General features: G+C 44.0%; 1 non-coding gene across 1 annotated transcript; it reads right to left on the bottom strand.

The window, feature by feature from the left end:
* Nucleotides 1–655: 655 nt before the first annotated feature.
* On the bottom strand, nt 656–793 carry LOC114807293. Its single transcript, XR_003755344.1, has one exon. It is a non-coding gene; the product is annotated as a small nucleolar RNA SNORA7 (small nucleolar RNA).
* Between the last annotated feature and the right edge of the window lie 18,216 nt (nt 794–19,009).

Here is a 19,009-nt window from a genome sequence, read left to right as displayed (position 1 = left end):
GCGGTATTTATTGAGTGTTTACTGTGTGCACAGCACTGTACCGCAAGCTTTGGAGTGATTCAAACTCAGCAGTTATCCATCAATCAATCAATATTTATTGAGCGCTTACTATTTACAGACACTTGGGGGAGTCCATTACAACAGAGTTGATAGACATAATCTCTGCCCACAAGGAGTTTTTGGTCTTGTTGTTGTCTTACGCTGTCAAATGGTGTCCGGCCCATAGCGAACCATGTGAACCATAGCCACATCTCTCCCACAGCATGGCTCAGTGGAAAGAGCCTGGGCTTCAGAGTCAGAGGTCATGGCTTCAAATCCTGGCTCTGCCACTTGAAAGCTGTGTGACTGTGGGCAAGTCACTTAACTTCTCTGTGCCTCAGTTACTTCATCTGTAAAATGGAGATTAACTGTGAGCCTCATGTGGGACAACCTGATTAACCTGTTTCTCCTCCAGTGCTTAGAACAGTGCTCTGCACATAGTAAGCACTTAACAAATACCAACATTATTATCTGCAATTGTTCTGGTAGCATATCCATGAAGTTTTCTTGATAAAAATCCAGAAGTGGTTTACCATTGCCTCCTTCTGTGCAGTAAACCTGAGTCTCCGCCTTGGACTCTCACCGTGCGCCTGCTGCCCAGCGCAAGTGAGTTTTGCCTCGTAACAGATTGCCTTCCACTCGCTAGCCACTGCCCAAGCTAGGAATGGAATGGATATGCCTCTGCTTGACTCTCCCTCCTATAGTCATGACTCGTCGAGTACTGGAAACTCTCCAGGCGTGACACTGAGAGGGGGCTTATAGTCTAGAAGGCCAGAAGTAGGGAATATAGAGCTCTGCTTGGAGCATAATTTTCAAGGAGATCTCTCCAATATATTTGGCACAAACCACACATTAGTCTAGATGTATCAGTTGTTGCAGTTGACTTTATTAGCTGTGTCCATTTTTCACTGGGGATGTACATGACAATGATTAAGCTTTTACATTATAGGAATTTCATTGGACGTACTCTTAGTTTTTCCCATTCATTTGTTTACTAACAGACCTTAAGATAGAAAGCTTTCAAAATAATTTGACAAAATATAATTAAGAATCACTCAGACATGTAATTTAATCAGTAGAATAGGAAATACATAAAGGTTATAAATGACTTCACAAATGACTTTGGAATTCTTTTTGGTTCTAAGTCTTTTATGATGAAGATTAGAAAAATGGCTTATAAGGATTTAAAATGTTTGATTTTCATTGTATTTTAATTAATTAAAAAATAAAATCTGTTCAGTTCACCTAAGTATAATAGGAAAGCAATTACCATTCTAATCACTTTAATGTCCAAGCTTCTAAATTGTGTTTCACTATTTTGCACATAGGGGTGATTAGGACTGAGTTGATAATAATATTCATGGAAACTTAAATATTCTATTTCTTTTCTGGAATCTCACTTCTAACTACCCTTCTATTAAGCAAGACTGTTAGAGCAAGTGCTTAGTACAGCAATCTGCACCCAGTAGGCGGATGATAGAATACAGATGATAAATACAAGTGAGACCACTAATTATTCTTGATAAATTCTGTCTATCTAAAGGATCAGAGATGGCATCTTAGCAGCATCTGCACTGAGGGGTTGTGGGGCATGAAAAAGAGATGATCGGCATCATGACCATCAATGGTATCTTTTGAGTGTTTATTGTGTGCAGAGCACTGTGCTATGCTTTAGAAGAAAGTATGTAGGTAGGAATTAGACATGGCCCCTGTCTCTCAAAATGGGTGTGTGTTTATGGGGGTGGGGCGGGCAGGGAGGTCACCCTCCTTTAGGTTTCTGAAGGCCTCACAGAATTCACTTCAAGTGTGAAATTCTCATTCCCTATTTCTTCTTTATCCTGGGAAGAAAGTCATGCAGTCCTTATACCAGTGCTTAGTACCGTGCCCAGCATAAAGTAATGTTAAAAAAAAACTCAAAACATCAGAAAAGCAGTACAAATTTGAACTTCAGTTACCATCTCTTCCAATTGTCAATGTTGAATTAGAAAAGCATGATTTTCTTTGAAAAATGTATCCCATGCACCAGATCAACAGTCCATACTAATCCATTTTGCCCAGATCATTACTATCTGCTCTGTTTCTCTTTGATTATGTAGGTCTCTCTTGCAAGCAATGAATTCATCAAACAGAAGCAGCATTACCTAGTGGCTAGAGCCCAGGCCTGGGAGTCAGAAAGACTGAGGTCTAACCCCAGCTCTGCCATTTGTCTGCTGTGTGACCTTGGACAAGTCCCTTCACTTCTCTGTGCCTCAGTTTCTTCATCTGTAAAATGGGGGTTACATACTTGTTCTCCCTTCCCCTTAGAATATGAGCCCCACATGAGACACATGCCACAATGATTATTACGATCATATCTTGGTGTGGTTGCCCAGCAACACTCGGAGTTGAGAGAATATACAATTCAGTTGCAAATTTTTGGTATGTTCTATTCATTATTTTTAGGCTGACCATATGTCCCAGTTTCATGGGGAAAATCCAGGATTTTTGGAGGTTGTCCTGAGCAATTTTAAGAAAATCTACAGATGTTGGAATTGAAACAGTCCTGCATTGCTCCAGCTCACACTCAATGCCTGCATTTTGGATGTCAGGTTGGACCATGCTCAGTACATATGCATTAAATCTGTTCTCCCTCCTGCTTAGACTAGAAACCCCAGGTGGGACAGGGACTGTATCCTACCTGATAATCTTGCATCCCTCCCAGCACTTAATACAGTGCTTGACGAATAGCCTGGCTTCTAATCCTGGCTCCGTCACACGTCGGCTGTGTGACCTTGGGCAAGTTAATTAACTTCCCTGGGCTGCAGTTACCTCATCTGTAAAATGGAGATTAAAAGCATGAGCCCCATATGGGCCTGAGACTCTGTCCAACCTGATTAACTTGTATCTAGCCCAGAGCTTAGAACAGTGCTTGGCACATAGTATAGTATTCATTCAATTGTATTTATTAAGCGCTTACTGAGTAAGCACTTAACTTACCAAGTACTACAATTATTATTATTACTATCATTCATTCATTTTTATTTACTGAGTGTTTAATGTGTGCAGAGTACTGTACTAAGCACATGGGAGACCTGGCAGACATTAATAGAAATAAAGGACAGACATGGACATATGTGCTGTGGGGCTGGGAGGGGGATGAATCAAGGGAGCAAGTCAGGGCAATACAAAAGGAAGTGGGAGAAGAGGAAAGGAGGGTTTAGTTAGGGAAGGCCTCTTGGAGGAGATGTGCCTTCAGTAAGACTTTGAAGTGGCGGGGAGTAATTGTTTGTTGGATTTGAGGGGGGAGGGCGTTTCCAGGCCAGAGAGAGGAGGTGGGTGAGGGGTGGGGGGTAAGATAGGTGAGATGGAAGCATAATGAGAAGGTTAACATTAGAAGAGTGAAATGTGCAAGCTGGGTTGTAGAAGGACAGTAGCGAAGTGAGGTAGGAGGGGGAAAGGTGATTGAGTGCTTTATTATTATAGTGAGCACTTAACAAATACCATAATCATCATCATTATTACATGCAGTTTAGATTCCGATAATGACCCCAGAATCATCAATCCCCAGGATCAGAGAGGCTCACTGGAAGATCAGGCCCCTTATCCTACGCGTTCTGAACTGTTGAAATGTCACCCATTTTAAACTCTGATTCCTGAGAATTGTTATCGGGCCAAAGGACATAAGACATTAAAACTTTGATTTCTCTTTCTAAAACATTATGAATCATCTCCAGTTTATTATGGGAAATGGTAGTGGAGGCTTCTTGATATCTGGAGAAAGATGGCTAAAATCCCAACTCTCAATATGTTGTTTTCTACCTTCACTCTGCATCACTGTCTTTTACAAATTCAATTCTTTACTGGCTTTTCATGGTGGCCTCGTTGGGCAAACATAATCCTTTCAATATAAGATAAACATTTTACAATTCTTGGTAATAATGCCACCCTCATCTCCCTATTTTCAAAGCCATTTATTCAGTGCCAGTTTATTAACCAAGCCATTTATCAATATTTATTCATTATACCAATGGCAGACTACTTGTCATAATTAATTATTGAAGTAATAAATAGCCTTATTAATAAGAACGGATGACAAGAGGGGAATGATTTCCTTGATCAAGACTGATGACAGATTTTAGCATCTGACGCGACACCTCGAAGACTGTGCAGATTGAATCTAAGGCCTCCTGCATGGATAATAAATTGTTATTTCAGAGAATAAAATGATTGATACATTTGCTTGCTGTGGAAAAAAACACCTGGGAAAAGATTCGACTCCCTGACTTATTTAAACAGGCCATGGTGAAATTTTCTTTCCTTGTGACAAATTTAACTTTCCAAGAAAGAGACAGCTCTTTGGCAGAGAAAAAAGAAGAGAACCCTTCCTGGGTGCTTGACTTACAGATTGTCCTAAAAGTCAAATTCATTTGGAAAATGGCCTGGCAAGCTCAGAGCCCTCCCCTGCTGGCACCTGGATGGGGTGCAGTATGGCAGAGAGGATGATGGGAAAGTCGTGACATGTGGTATCATGGCCAGCCCCGCCAGCAGACAAATGAAGTCTGTCAGATTCCTCTGGAAAGACTGCCACTGGTTTCATCACTGCTTGGTTAAGTCAACTCACTGTATTTTTCTATGGGTTTGATCTCATCTCTGGTGACCAGCCTTCCCTCGAGACCATCAATCTTTTAACATCCTCAAAAATGTCTCTTGGGATCAAAAATGAGAGGCCCTTTCACCCTGGATAGGAACTCTCTGGTGAATTCTGGAGGCAATGTTTTATACCACAAATTAAAATCGCAGTCCAAATAGGATGAAAATCTTCTCAGAGGAAATAACTAAGATACAAAATTCACCTTCCTCTGGTCCCTCGATGTGTTAGTCCCACATTTCTCTACGTTTTCTAGATCTGCCGCACTGAATGAGACATCGCAAATTAACACGGTCCTAGGGAGTCTGTGATCTTCAAATGATTCCATTTTCCATTCAAATTCGTATTGTGGTGAGAGCGGTAGAAAGCTCAATCACTGAATACATTTCAGGGAATGATTCTAAAGGCACTGACACCTGGTAAAACCTGAACACCTACTTTTCGATATGTGACTATTTTATCCATTTTTAAGCCTGCCCATGATTTTAATCATGCAGATTCTCAAAATCTTGAATATTTTTATATTAAGAAAAGAAAATCTTGATCTATAAATTGCTGGGATTGAAGTTGTGGCATTGCAATTTATAATCCATGTTCTGACCACGTTGTCTTTTTTGTTCATTTGTTTTTAACGTTACGCTGTTGTACTATGCCTTCAACAAAGAATATATGAAAGAAATTTTTCAACTTTGTCAATTCAAATATCCAATGATAAGGTATCCACTGCCTACTCTTCAAGCACATCTGCATTTATAATTTCTGTTCAGGCCTTTGCTACAGTTCACTTGAAATATACTTATATATGTATATATTCATGAAGCATCTTTTAGTGACAACTCACTAACGATATAAGCAGAGATCACCTTTAGGCCCAGAAATTGGTGTTTTTTCAGTTGCTAGGTTTTAAGTCAAAAATATTTTGTGGAATATTTGAAACAAAGTGATATTACAATATGTTCTCTGCTAAACTGATTCATCAGCTATGCTCCCAAGTATCCACATTTATCTATCATGATAAATCAATTCCTCAATAATATTAATTGAGCATCTACTGTGTGCAGAGAGTAGAATTTGTAGACATGATCCAGGCCCTCAAAGTGCTTACAATCTAGTAGGGGAGAGAGACACTGAAAGAAATTACAGATAGGAGGAAGAAAGAAAAGGGGAGATGTACATAAATTCATATTTAAAAATAGGATATGTAAGATAAGAGCTACGAGAGGTTGTGTGCACTTAACTGCCCTAGATTGTAAGACCTTGATTGGATCATACTCACCTTAGCACTTAGTGCTCTCTACATGGTATGTGCCCAGTACATAACATTAATTGATTGATTGATTGGGTGAGGGTGAAATTCTAGAGAAGCAGTAGTGGAGCTATAAGCAGAGGAGGGTAGAAATTAATTGGAGATGTTCCCATGGATAAGATACGGTTTCTGGACAATAAGGAGACCATTTGTCTACCTAATTTGAAGAGGGAGGGAATTCCAGTCAGGGGTCAGATGTGGGTGAGATAAAAACAAGGCACAGGGAATAGGTTTGATGTGAGAGGACTGAAGAGTGTGAGCTGGGGTGTAGTGGGAAAACACAGTGGATAAATAGGAGTGAGAGAGCTGATTGAGTGCCACAAAGCATTCAATGCACAGAGGAATGTGCAGTCATTGGAGACATTTGTGGAGTGGAGAGACATGCATGGAAAAATGTCTTGGGAAAATGATTGGGGCAGCAGAGTGACGTTTGGACTGGAGAGGACCGAGACTGGAGGCAGAGAGACTAGAGACTGTAGACTGTAATTTATTTACTCATATTATTGTCTGTCTCCACCTCTAAACTGTAAGACCACTGTGGGCAGGGAATGTGTTTGTTATTGGGCAAGTCACTTCACTTCTCTGGGCCTCAGTTCCCTCATCTGTAAAATGGGGATTGAGACCTGAGCCCCACGTAGGACAACCTGATGACCTTGTATCTACTCCAGCGATTAAAACAATGCTTGGCACATAGAAGGTGCTTAACAAATACCATCATTGTTATTATTATTAAATTGTTCTATTGTACTCTCCCAAGTGCTTAGTATAGTACTCTGCACACAGTAAGCACTCAATAAATACAATTGACTGACCGACTAGGGAGGAGGCTGTAACAGTAGTTAACCCAGGCTCTGACAAGTGGAAAGAGCATGGGCCTGGAAATCAGAGGACTTGGGTTCTAATCACCATACTGCCACTTGCCTGCTGGGTAATCATGGGCACATCTCTATGTCTCCATTTCCTCATCTGTAAAATGGGCATTTACTCCTCCTCCCTCTTACTTAATCAGTGAGCCCCTCAAGGGAGAGGAACTGTGTCTGACCTGATTATCTTATATCTACCCCAGTGCTTAGTACAGAGTTTCACACTGAGAAGCAGCCTGGCCTAGTGGATAGAGCACAGGCCTGGGAGTCAGAAGGATCTGGGTTCCAATCCTGCCTCCACCACTTATCTGTGACCTTGGGCAAGTCACTTCACTTCTCTGTGCCTCAGTTGCCTCATCTGTAGAATGAGGATTAAAACTGTGTGCTCTATGTGGGACATGAACTGGGTCCAACCTGATTAACTTGTATCTACCACAGTGCTTAGTACAGTGCCTGGCACATAGTAAGCACTAAAGAAATATCATAAAAAATAGTTCTATACAAGTACTGTTAAAAAAAAAAAAAGATATGCAACAGGGTGGGAGGTGGGAGTAAGTGCTTGGATGAAGTGGAAATGCTGATTGTATCCACTGTAGCAATTAGTAGAATACTTGGGACAGAATAAGCGCTTAACAAATACCAAAAAAGAAAAGAAGAAAGAAAGATAAAATAGCACCAGGCATATGGGGGACAAATAGAACAATTTAGCAAAAGGCAGCCTGCAAGTGATAAGAAAAGGGGGGTCTCCAGCAGGCACTGGTCAATCAATCACTCAATCAATCAATTGCCTTGATTGAATACTTACCGTGTGCAGTGCTCTGCACATTGATTTCATCAGGTATACCTGCACGCACAATACAAATATTATAATAAAGTGTGCCCCAGATAGCATGCTGTTAGGGAGTTAAGTAATGCTCTTCTGATCCCACGCATCTACCTGAATTCAACACAAGGTAGCATCAGATGAAATGGTGGTTTGTGTGTGTTATGTTGAGCAGTGTATAATAATAATGTTGGTATTTGTTAAGTGCTTACTATGTGCAGAGCACTGTTCTAAGTGCTGAGGTAGATACAGGGTAATCAGGTTGTCCCACGTGAGGCTCACAGTTAATCCCCATTTTACAGATGAGGGAACTGAGGCACAGAGAAGTTAAGTGACTTGCCCACAGTCACACAGCTGACAAGTGGCAGAGCCGGGATTCGAACCCATGACCTCTGACTCCCAAGCCCGGGCTCTTTCCACTGAGCCATGTATGAAAATCATAATGTGAGTTTTGTTCAACTTGAGGTTTGTCAAGAAACCCCACGTTTTAGGGGAGGTAACTGTGCTCAGGAGAAAGGCCCCTCAAGCCAAAGAGAATGCTATTATTATACACCAGCCATTGTGGTGGATCGTGGGAACTCCAGGAAGGCTCATCGTCTATTTCCAGTTGGGTTCCAGATCACGCAGAGTCACTGCAAGGGTCCACGTCGCTTGGTGGAGGCGACCCTAACCACCGCCATGCGATCGGCTGATGGCACTCTGTGGTTTTAGCTTAGCAGCTTGCGAGATTCCCCGAGTTGGCCGCAGTTCAACGGCATGCCTCGGTGGAAAAAACATCTCATTCCAGGAAGATGTTTGTGCCAAACAACTGTGGCCTCCGTCACCATCCACAGCTGCTGCTGCTGCTTCCAAGAGACCGAGTGGCTGTGATACAGTGATCTGATTACGGATCTGAGAAAGAGATTAACTTTTTGAGACCAAAGCTCCTTAGTTCTTGTTTTGGCCAGGTTTGGTCCTCTTCTAAGGTCAAGGAAGAACGATGAGGCAGCTCAGATGTAAGGGGACCATCCAGGGACAAAAGAGTGAGCCACTAGTTATTGCTGCAACTGTAGCATGACCTGGCTGCTGCATGCCATCCCTGCCTTAAGCCTGGCCTTAAGGGTCAGGGGGATATCGGGGAGGTGACAAGCACTGAATACAGTGCTCTAAATAACATATTTGTGAAGTGCTTACTATGGGCCAAGTACTATTCTAAGAGCCTGAACAGATACAAGTGATTGGGTTGGACGCAGTCCCTGTCCCACATGGGACTCTCACTTTTAAACCCCATTTTCCAGATGAGGTAACTGAGGCCCAGAGAAGTGAAGTGACTTGCCCAAGGTCACATGGCAGATAAGTGGCAGATCCAGAATGAGAACCCAGGTCCTTCTGACTCCCAGGCCCATGGTCCATCCTCTAAGCCACGCTGCTTCTCTTCCACACTGTGCCCTACTGTGCTCTGCACCCAGTACGTGCTCAGTGAATACCACTGAGTGATGGATTGCTCGTGCGTCTCCTCCCTCTGTGACCCCTTCCTTCAGGGATTTCATTACTTCCCTGCTGTTGGCTGCCCGAGGGATGGGAGCGGGGTGAGGCACTGACCATGGCCGAGAGCAGGTTGCCATGGTTACGGATTCTAGCCTTTCCCCACCAGAACTTTTCTGCTTGCAGTGAAACAAGCGAGAGGAGTTTGACGCCTGCACTACACATGCGTGAGTTAGGCTCTTTCTGGGCCTTTGGATCGGGGTCCAGGCTGCCTCCAGACTCTGCTTCCCACAGGGGTCAGCCCTTCTTGTGGGCAGCGATCGAGATCTGAACGTTGGAGACTAATCAGTCAATCAATCCCCCTCTTCGACTGTAAACCTGCCGTGGGCAGGAAATATATCTGTTTATCATCCTATTGTCCTCTCCCAAGTGTTTAGAACAGTGCTGTGCACACCATAAGCGCTCAATAAACACAACTGAATCAATCAATCAATCAATCTACCCATCACTGGTGTTTATTTAGAGAAGCAGCTCTAGTGGAAAAAGCATGGGTTTAGGAGTCAGAGGACGTGGATTCTAATCCCGGCTCTGCCACCTTTCTACAATGTGTGACCTTGGGGAAGCCACTTAGCTTCTCTAGGCCTCAGTTACGTCATCTGGAAAATGAGGATTAAGACTGTGAGCCCTATGTGGGCCAGGGACTGTGTCCAATCTGATTTGCTTGTATCAATCCCAGTGCTTAGAACAGTGCTGGCACAGAGTAAGTGCTTAACAAATACTACAATTACCACAATTACAATTATCACTAAATGTACACACTTTGATCTATACCCTTTGGGCATTTGGTATTCACCTCACCCTCAGTCTCACAGCACTTTTATACATATGTATACATTATTTATTGATATTAATGTCTATCTCCCCCTCTAGGACTGAAAGCTCATTGTGGGCAGAGAACATGTCTACCAACTCTGTTTTATTGTACTCTCCCAAGTACTTAGTACAGTGCTTTGCATACAGTAAATGACCAATAAATACAATTGATTGATTGACTGGATTTCTGCCAGCAGCTATCCACAGCTTTCCATAGGAGCAGAGGAAGCATACTGTGGAGGTGATCCAGGTCTATGTGTTGGTCATATGAGATCGGCGGAGGAATAGGGGGCCAGGAATTGAGATCAGTTGAGAAGTTGGCGTTGAATAAGTGCAGGTAGGTTGAGTATGAAGACCAGTTGGGGCATGATGATTTTCAACAAATACCATTATTATTATTATTATTTCAAAAATTGGATCAGGTCAAAAGATTAGAGGGTCTGTAGGGGTACAGGACAGATTTACCTGGAAGGGAGTTTGGGAGAGAGAGAAAATGCAGGTGAGGAGGTTGTTGTCTGAGAGTGGGATTTCAGAGTTGGCAAATTTAGAGATCATACAGCGGGTGGAGGTGATGACATCAAGGATGTGGCCAAGTGGGTGAGTGGGAGAGCTGGAGAGGTGGGGTGGAGCAGAAGGTTAGTGGAATTGAGGAATGAGGCTGAGTCAGGAACTGCTTGGGCTTCCCAGACTCTGACACGCACTATGAATATGGAGTCCTGAAATAATAATAATAATAATGTTGGTATTTGTTAAGCGCTTACTATGTGCCGAGCACTGTTCTAAGCGCTGGGGTAGACACAGGGGAATCAGGTTGTCCCACATGGGGCTCACAGTCTTAATCCCCATTTTACAGATGAGGGAACTGAGGCACAGAGAAGCTAAGTGACTTGCCCACAGTCACACAGCCGACAAGTGGCCGAGCTGGGATTCGAACTCATGAGCCCTGACTCCAAAGCCCGTGCTCTTTCCACTGAGCCACGCTGCTTCTGAAACATCAGCTATTCTCCTTCCTGTCTCAACTTTAGTGAAACACCTTGGAAAAAGAGCTAAGAGTAAACATTTCCATCAGCATAGCTTGCTGCATCAGGGAGTGTGTTGATTTTAACTCTCTTCTTTCCTTGCCCTTGCCCAGAGTGGTTCTTCTGCTGCATCTTATGGAAAATGTATTAAAACCCCATCCTAGACTGGCTGAAACCCTCTGGAACAGGAGAAGGAATGATGATCCTGCCTTTGAACACAGAGGGAAGGACAAAACATCATGGGATTCATCAGCATATTTGAATTCATACTTCTTAGACTGTGAGCTGCACGAGGGACAAGGATTGGATCCAACCGGATTCCCTCGTACCAACCCCAACGCTTAGTACTTCCCTCGTACCAACCCCAACGCTTAGTACTGTGCTTGGCGTTTAGGAAATGCTGAATAAATACCATGATAATGATTATTATGATTCTGGTTCTGAGATGGAGGGACTCTCTTCCCCAATCAGCTCCCTTCCCAAGCGCCTCCCCGAATGGCTCCTAAAACCCATGTGACTCCCTAGCCTTCCAGCTTCTACATGTAAATCGGAGAGCTCTTCTGGCTATTTTTAAAGCTAATCTTATGTTGCGGGCTGAGACAATGTGTGGCCATATTTGCTATTGTTAAAAATGCAAAAGAGTGGCCCTGAATAGAGAGAGGCCACTTTCATTGGAAAATATGAATAATGGAGTTATGGTAATATAGCCGCAATTCATAATTATGAACACTTCATCCCCTCCACATGTCACCATGTCACACAGAGCAAGCTGGTGAGATCTAGTCTGTCTCGGATTGTTTTCACTGTGTTCTGCTTTATAAATTATACGCTACTGAACCTTGACTACAGCATCTGGACTGCAGCCATTAACTGTGGAGTCAACAGCGGTGCTCCTCGCACCCTCAGCCCTAGGATTGAATGTGACTCTTATGGATGGGGGAGAGGCTGAGTTCCAACCACATTCATCAGGGGCTCCGAATATACCTACTGTGGGGTGACCTGAGCCTCAAGGCCCAAGGGACCCACGAATAGGACGAGGAAAGGCGGCATTTAGAGAAGCAGCAGGGCGTAGTGGATCGAGTAAGGGCCTGGGAATCAGAAGGTAGTGGTTCTGATCCCAGCTCTGCCACTGTCTGCTGTGTGACCTCGGGCAAGTCACGTCATTTCTCTGGGGCTTAGTTACCTCATCTGTGAAATGGGGATTGAGAATGTGAGCCCTATGCGAGACAACTCCATTTCATTCTATCTACCCAAATGCTTAGTACAGTGCAGAGCATACAGTAAGCACTTAACAAATACCACTATTATCATTACTATTTAGTGTACTGGCCTATAAACTCCTTGAAGCCAGGGAGCATGTCTAGTGATTTGATTATACTCTCCAAAGTGTTTAGTATGGTGCTCTGCACACAGTAGACTGCAAACTCCTTGAGAGCAGGGATCATGTTTAGTGGTTCACTTGCACTCTCCCAAGCACTTAGTACAGTGCTCAGCAGAGAGTAGGTGCTCAATCAGTACTATTGTTGGATGAATTATTCAGGGGAGTGATATAAAGGACAATAATGATTAAAGCATGGTAACATTCTCCTTCTGGACTGTGAGCCCACTGTTGGGTAGGGATTGTCTCTGTTGCCGAATTGTACCTTCCAAGCGCTTAGTACAGTGCTCTGCATACAGGAAGTGCTCAGTAAATACGATTGAATGAATCTTGGGAAGCTGTGTCCCTGGAGGGGGAGATCAAGCTGACAAGCCTGCCAGCTGGCTATTTCACTCTGTGGGTTTCCAAGATGGGACCGATCCACCAGTGGGCTTTACTGAACGCTTAGCATGTGCAGAGCACTGTTTTGAGCACTTAGGAGTGGACAGTGCAACAAAGTGGTATCCCACCCCAATCCCCCGACAGCAGATTCTCAAGTCACGATGCATGGATTCAGTAGCCCAATTTGGCTCTAAGTGATTGGATGGCTCATAACCTTTCCTAAAATCATCCTGTGAAAATAGATGGCCCAGGATATTGGTTGCTCAATCTCTGAAGAGGGACACATGACAGACGTTGACTTTTTGAGTGCCCGAGCATCTCTAGTCCCTGAATAAAGAAGGGATCTGAGAAGGTACATTTTTTGTAGTTTTTTTTACTGGTATTTGTTAAATGCTTACTATGTGTCAGACCCAGTACTGAGCACTGAGGTAGATACCAGATAAGCAGGTTGGAATGTTGGACATAGTGCCTGTCCCAAGTGGGGCTCATGGTCTTAATCCCCATTTCTACAGATGAGGGAACTGATGAATGGAGGAGGTAAGTGACTTGCCCAAGATTACACAGCAGCCAGAATTAGATTTCAGATCCTCTGCCTGGAAGGTCATGCTCCTTCTCTGCATTAGAAGGACCTTCAGTTAGTCAGTTATGGTAAGTGTTAAGCACTTACTATGTGCCAAGAACTGTTCTAAGAATTGGGGTAGATACAAGTTAATCAGATAGGACAGAGTTCCCATCCCACATGGGGCTCACAGCCTTAATCCCCATTTAACAGATGAGGCAACTGAAGCACAGAGAAATTATGTGACTTGCCCAAGGTCACATGGCAGACAAGTGGAAGAACCAGGATTAGAACCCTGGTCCTTCTGACTCCCAGACCTGCACTCTATCCATTAGGCCATGTTGCTTCTCCTTCATCATCCCATTTATATTGATAAAAGATAAAAAGGAAGAGAAAAGGAAGAGATCTTGGTGCCATTGTGTTGAAGTGGTGAGATTGAAAAATTTGGGGGTGCATTTTTGCAAGAAGTTGCAGGAGAGGTCTTGGAGAACAATTTCTCTGGGACTGTGAGGTAATAATAATAATGATTATGATACTTAAATATTTACTTTGTGTCAGGCACTGCACTAAGAGGTGGGGCAGATACAAGATAATCAGATCCCATGTGGAGTTCAAGTCTAAGTAGGAGGGAGAGCAGGTATTGAATCCCCATTTTGTACATGCAGGAACTGAGGCCCAAAGTCACACAGCAGACAAGCGGCGGAGCAGGGATTAGAACCCAGGTCCTCTGCCTTCCAGGCCCGTGTTCTTGCAACTAGTCTATGCTGCTTTTCTCAAAAGAATCATTCTGTCAATCTTTACATACTTGAATAAAATGAAGATTAATCGATGGAATATCACACATTGGTGATGGAAATGGGATTCTTGACATGATTCTTTTGAATTTGACTGTAAACTGCTTGAGGGCAGGGATCGTATCTACCAATTCTACTATACTGTACTCTCTCAAGCACTCAGAAGAGTGTTCTGTACACAGTAAGCACTCAATCAGTAGGAATAATTGAGAATATAAATGTGTTTGGCAACATTTTGCTCAACACTTTCACACCAACAGTGCTCGTTCATGAAGAACTGACAGGGTTCTCGATGTAAGACATTCAATTTGGATTTGAACAAATACATTGTTCTTGGTCTATACTGCATAGCTGAAAAAAATGGTATAGCCTGGTTGTGAGGAAGCTGAAATCATATTCTGTGCCACATGTTCTTTCATTCATTCTTGATGCTGCATAATTTCTCAATGTTAGTCTTCTAAACCTTTCCTCCAGAAGGAGTGTGAATATATTCAAAAGCCTGCCATGTGGCTGTTCAAAAGTTCAGCAAGATCAGTTGCTGCCATATTTGGATTTACCACACACACTAGAGATGAGCAGCCTGAATTCACATTTCAAAAATCCTGAATATTTGATTCCAGGTCTGCCACCATCTCCACCACACTGGGGAAATCCAGTTCTCACCAGTGGGTCTACATTGGGGTTAGAAGTTCAAAGTCAAGAGCCTTCCTGAAAATCATCACCTGAATTCTGCCCTTGGATCACAGGACCTAAATTGACTCAGCCATTGCCTTCTGGAGATGGATGTGCTCCATTCTGCTTTGCTACTTGGTTATGTCTCGCTGCTGTAACTTCTCTTTCAGATTGATGCCCTCAGAAATAAATTCCAGCTCCAAAATCACCACCTAAAAAGGAAATGCTTGCTCTTTGCCCCAGTGATGGGGGAGAACAGAGAGAGGCCCATTTCCTCAAGTTGCAGCCTGAGGAAAAGGCAACATTAAGGGGTTTGTTGAGTGAGGCATGCAAATTGAGTGCTGTTTTGTCGCTGTCAGAGCCTTAGCTTGACCTTTCTTCTGCCAGCTGGCAGTCTGTCTGGCCTTTCTCTTCCAGCCCACACAGAAGGCTCTAGGATCTCACTTTAAATGCTCCCACCATTCCAGCATGGATGTGTGGGGAAGGTATTAACTTATCTAAGCCAGAGTCATATAGTTTTTGAGCAAGACTCCGCTTGGGAGGAGAAAGAAGGAGTGAATGAAAGCAAGTGGTGTTCAGTAATCAATCAATCAATCAGTCGTATTTATTGAGCTCTTACTGTGTGCAGAGCACTGTACTAAGCACCTGGGAGAGTACAATGTCATAGCGTTGGTAGACATGTTCCCTCCCTGCAGTGAGCTTACAGTCCGGACGGGGAGACAGACATGAATAGAAATAAATTACTGACCCGGATATAAGTGTGGTGGGGCTGAGGGTGGGGTGAGTTAAGGCTGCAAATCTAAGTGCAAGGGTGATGCAGAAGGGAGGGAGAAGAGAAGATGAGAGCATAGGCCTCTTGGAGATGTGCTTTTAATAAGGCTTTGAAGTGGGGGAGAGTGATCGTCTGTAGGGTATGAAGGGGGAGAGATTTCCAGGCCACAGGTGGGATGGGCAAGCAGTCAGCAGCGAGATGGATGAGATCCAAAGGTAATGGATAGGTTAGCATTAGAGGGGAGAGGTGTGCAGGTTGGGTTGTCATAGGAAATCAGAGAGGTAAGGTAGGAGGGGGAGAGCTGATTAAGTGCTCTAAAGTCAATGGTAAGGAGTTTCCATTTGATGTGGTGATGGATGGGCAATGACTGGAGGTTCTTGAGGAGTGGGGTAACATAGGCTGAACATTTTTAGGGAAAAATTATCTGGGCAACAGAGTGAGGTATGGACTGGAATGGGGAGAGGCAGGAGGTTGGGAGGTCAGCAAGGAGGCTGTAATTCATGCACACCTGTGTAGACACACAAAAACACACACACACGTGGCACTCTAAGTGTAGAGATAGTGTACTTTATTGGATACAATCCCTCAGCTATTTGGAGGCGAGAGTAGCTCCTTTCTTGCTAGTACTCTCTCAGTGCTTAGTACAGTTCCCTGCCCATAGTAAGTGCTCAATAAATACTATTGATGGATTGACTGCAGGATCATTCAGATGGTCCTGTTTGAAAATATTTGGTGTCTAGCCAATTTGGTATTTGGCTAGACTACTGTGTCAGCCTTCTCTCTGACCTCCCTTCCTCCTCTCTCGCCCCGCTCCGGTCTATTCTTCACTCCGCTGCCCGGCTCATCTTCCTGCAGAAACGATCTGGGCATGTCACTCCCCTTCTTAAACAACTCCAGTGGTTGCCTATCGACCTCCGCTCCAAACAAAAACTCCTCACTCTAGGCTTCAAGGCTCTCCATCACCTTGCCCCTTCCTACCTCTCCTCCCTTCTCTCTTTCTACCGCCCACCCCGCACGCTCCGCTCCTCTGCCGCCCACCTCCTCGCCGTCCCTCGGTCTCGCCTATCCCACCGTCGACCCCTGGGTCACGTCCTCCCGCGGTCCTGGAACGCCCTCCCTCCTCACCTCCGCCAAACTGATTATCTTTCCCTCTTCAAAACCTTACTTAAAAATCACCTCCTCCAAGAGGCGTTCCCAGACTGAGCTCCTCTTCCCCCTCTACTCCCTCTGCCATCCCCCCTTTACCTCTCCGCAGCTAAAGCCTCATTTTCCCCTTTTCCCTCTGCTCCTCCACCTCTCCCTTCCCATCCCCACAGCACTGTACTCGTCCGCTCAACTGTATATATTTTCGTTACCCTATTTATTTTGTTAATGAATTGTACATCGCCTTGATTCTATTTAGTTGCCATTGTTTTTACGAGATGTTCTTCCCCTTGACGCTGTTTAGTGCCACTGTTCTTGTCTGTCCGTCTCCCCCGATTAGACTGTAAGCCCGTCAAACGGCAGGGACTGTCTCTATCTGTTGCCGACTTGTTCATCCCAAGCGCTTAGTACAGTGCTCTGCACATAGTAAGCGCTCAATAAATACTATTGAATGAATGAATGAATGCCTCCCCCATTGGAGTGGAAGCTCCTACTGGGCAGGCAAGGTGTCTTATGCTTCCGTTGGACACTCCCAAGTGATTTATACAAGCGTATTTTTTATGGTACTCATTAAGTGCTTACTATGTTCCAGGTACTGTACTAAGCAATGGGGTAGATGCAAAATAATCAAGTTGGACACACATGGGGTCATAGTCTAAGTCAGGGAGAGGAGGATCTAATCCCTATTTTACAGTTGAGATAACTGAGGCACAGAGATATTAAGTGACTTGCCCAAGGTCACCCAGAAGACAAGTAGCGGAACCAGGATCAGAACCCAGGAACTTCCGACTCCCAGACTCGTACTCTTTCCCCTAGGCTACGCTTCTACCCGAATTGTGGCGGTTCGTTAAGCACCATGATTACTACCCCTACTTCTACAAGTATTTTGATACCACAGATAATTGAGCAGTGGAATTGTTTGATTCCTATGACTGGTGCTTTGACTGTTTATTATTATACTGTACTCTCCCAAGTATTTAGTACAGTGCTCTGCACACAGGAAGTGCTCAATAAATATTATTGGTAGACTGCACAAGGAGGTCAGAGATCATTATCAAAGGTTTTTATTAAGTACTTACTATGTTCAGAGCACTATACTAAGCATTTGGGAGAGCACAGTATAACATAGTTGGTTGACACATTCCCTGCCCACAAGTTTAAAGTCTAGTGGGACCTGAGACTTCTAGTCATAGATATGAAGGAAGTCTTCCCCCAGCAGAAGCCTTCTCGATATACGCATGAAGCCTTTAGAGACCACTGGAATGTGATGTCGGAGGAAGCTGTGGAATTTATTTGCCTGGAAATTTGACCATCGGGGTAGACACTGATGTGTCATGGATTGTTTGGTGTGTTCTTCCGAGACAGCAGACATCTAGGTGAAATGACCCATGGAGTACCACTCCAGGTCTTCGATTTTTTTTCCTGAAAGAGCTGGGCAAGAGAAAGCTCATTCTGCCTATTTCTTTAATGCCTCTTCCTCCAGAATCTTAGTGAACTTTTTCATTCATTCATTCAATTCATTCAGTCATATTTATTGAGCACTTACTATGTGCAGAGCACTGCACTAAGCACTTGGGACAGTACACTACAACAATAAGCAGACACATTCCCTGCCCACAGTGAGTCTAGAGTGGGGGAGACAGTCATCAATACAAATAAATAAATTACAAATATATACATAAGTGTTGTGAGGCTGGAAGAGGGGAAGAACAAAAGGGAGCAAGTGAGGGTTATGCAAAAGAGAGTGAGAGAAGAGGAAAAGGGGATTTAGTCTGGGAAGGCCCCTTGGAGATGTGCCTTCAATAGGGTTTGAAGCGGGGGGAGAGTAATCATCTGTCAGTTTTGAGGAGGGAGGGTGATCCAGGCAAGAGGTATGACGTGGGCTAGGGGTCGGTGGTGGCATAGGCAAGATCAAAGCACATTGATAAGGTTAGTATTAGAGGAGCAAAATGTATGGGTTGGGTTGTAGAAGGAGAATAGTGAGGCGAGGTAATAATAATAATAATAATGTTGGTATTTGTTAAGCGCTTACTATGTGCCGAGCACTGTTCTAAGCCCTGGGGTAGACACAGGGAAATCAGGATGTCCCATGTGGGGCTCACACTCTTAATCCCCATTTTACAGATGAGGTAACTGAGGCACAGAGAAGTTAAGTGACTTGCCCACAGTCACACAGCTGACAGGTGGCAGAGCCGGGATTCGAACTCATGACCTCTGACTCCAAAGCCCGTGCTCTTTCCACTGAGCCACGCTGCTTCTCAATTAGGTAGGAGCGGATAAGGAGGTGGAGTGCTTT

The sequence above is a fragment of the Ornithorhynchus anatinus genome, chromosome X1 (assembly GCF_004115215.2).
Source record: "Ornithorhynchus anatinus isolate Pmale09 chromosome X1, mOrnAna1.pri.v4, whole genome shotgun sequence".
Taxonomy (NCBI): domain Eukaryota; kingdom Metazoa; phylum Chordata; class Mammalia; order Monotremata; family Ornithorhynchidae; genus Ornithorhynchus; species Ornithorhynchus anatinus.
This window is presented reverse-complemented; position numbering and strand designations above follow the sequence as displayed.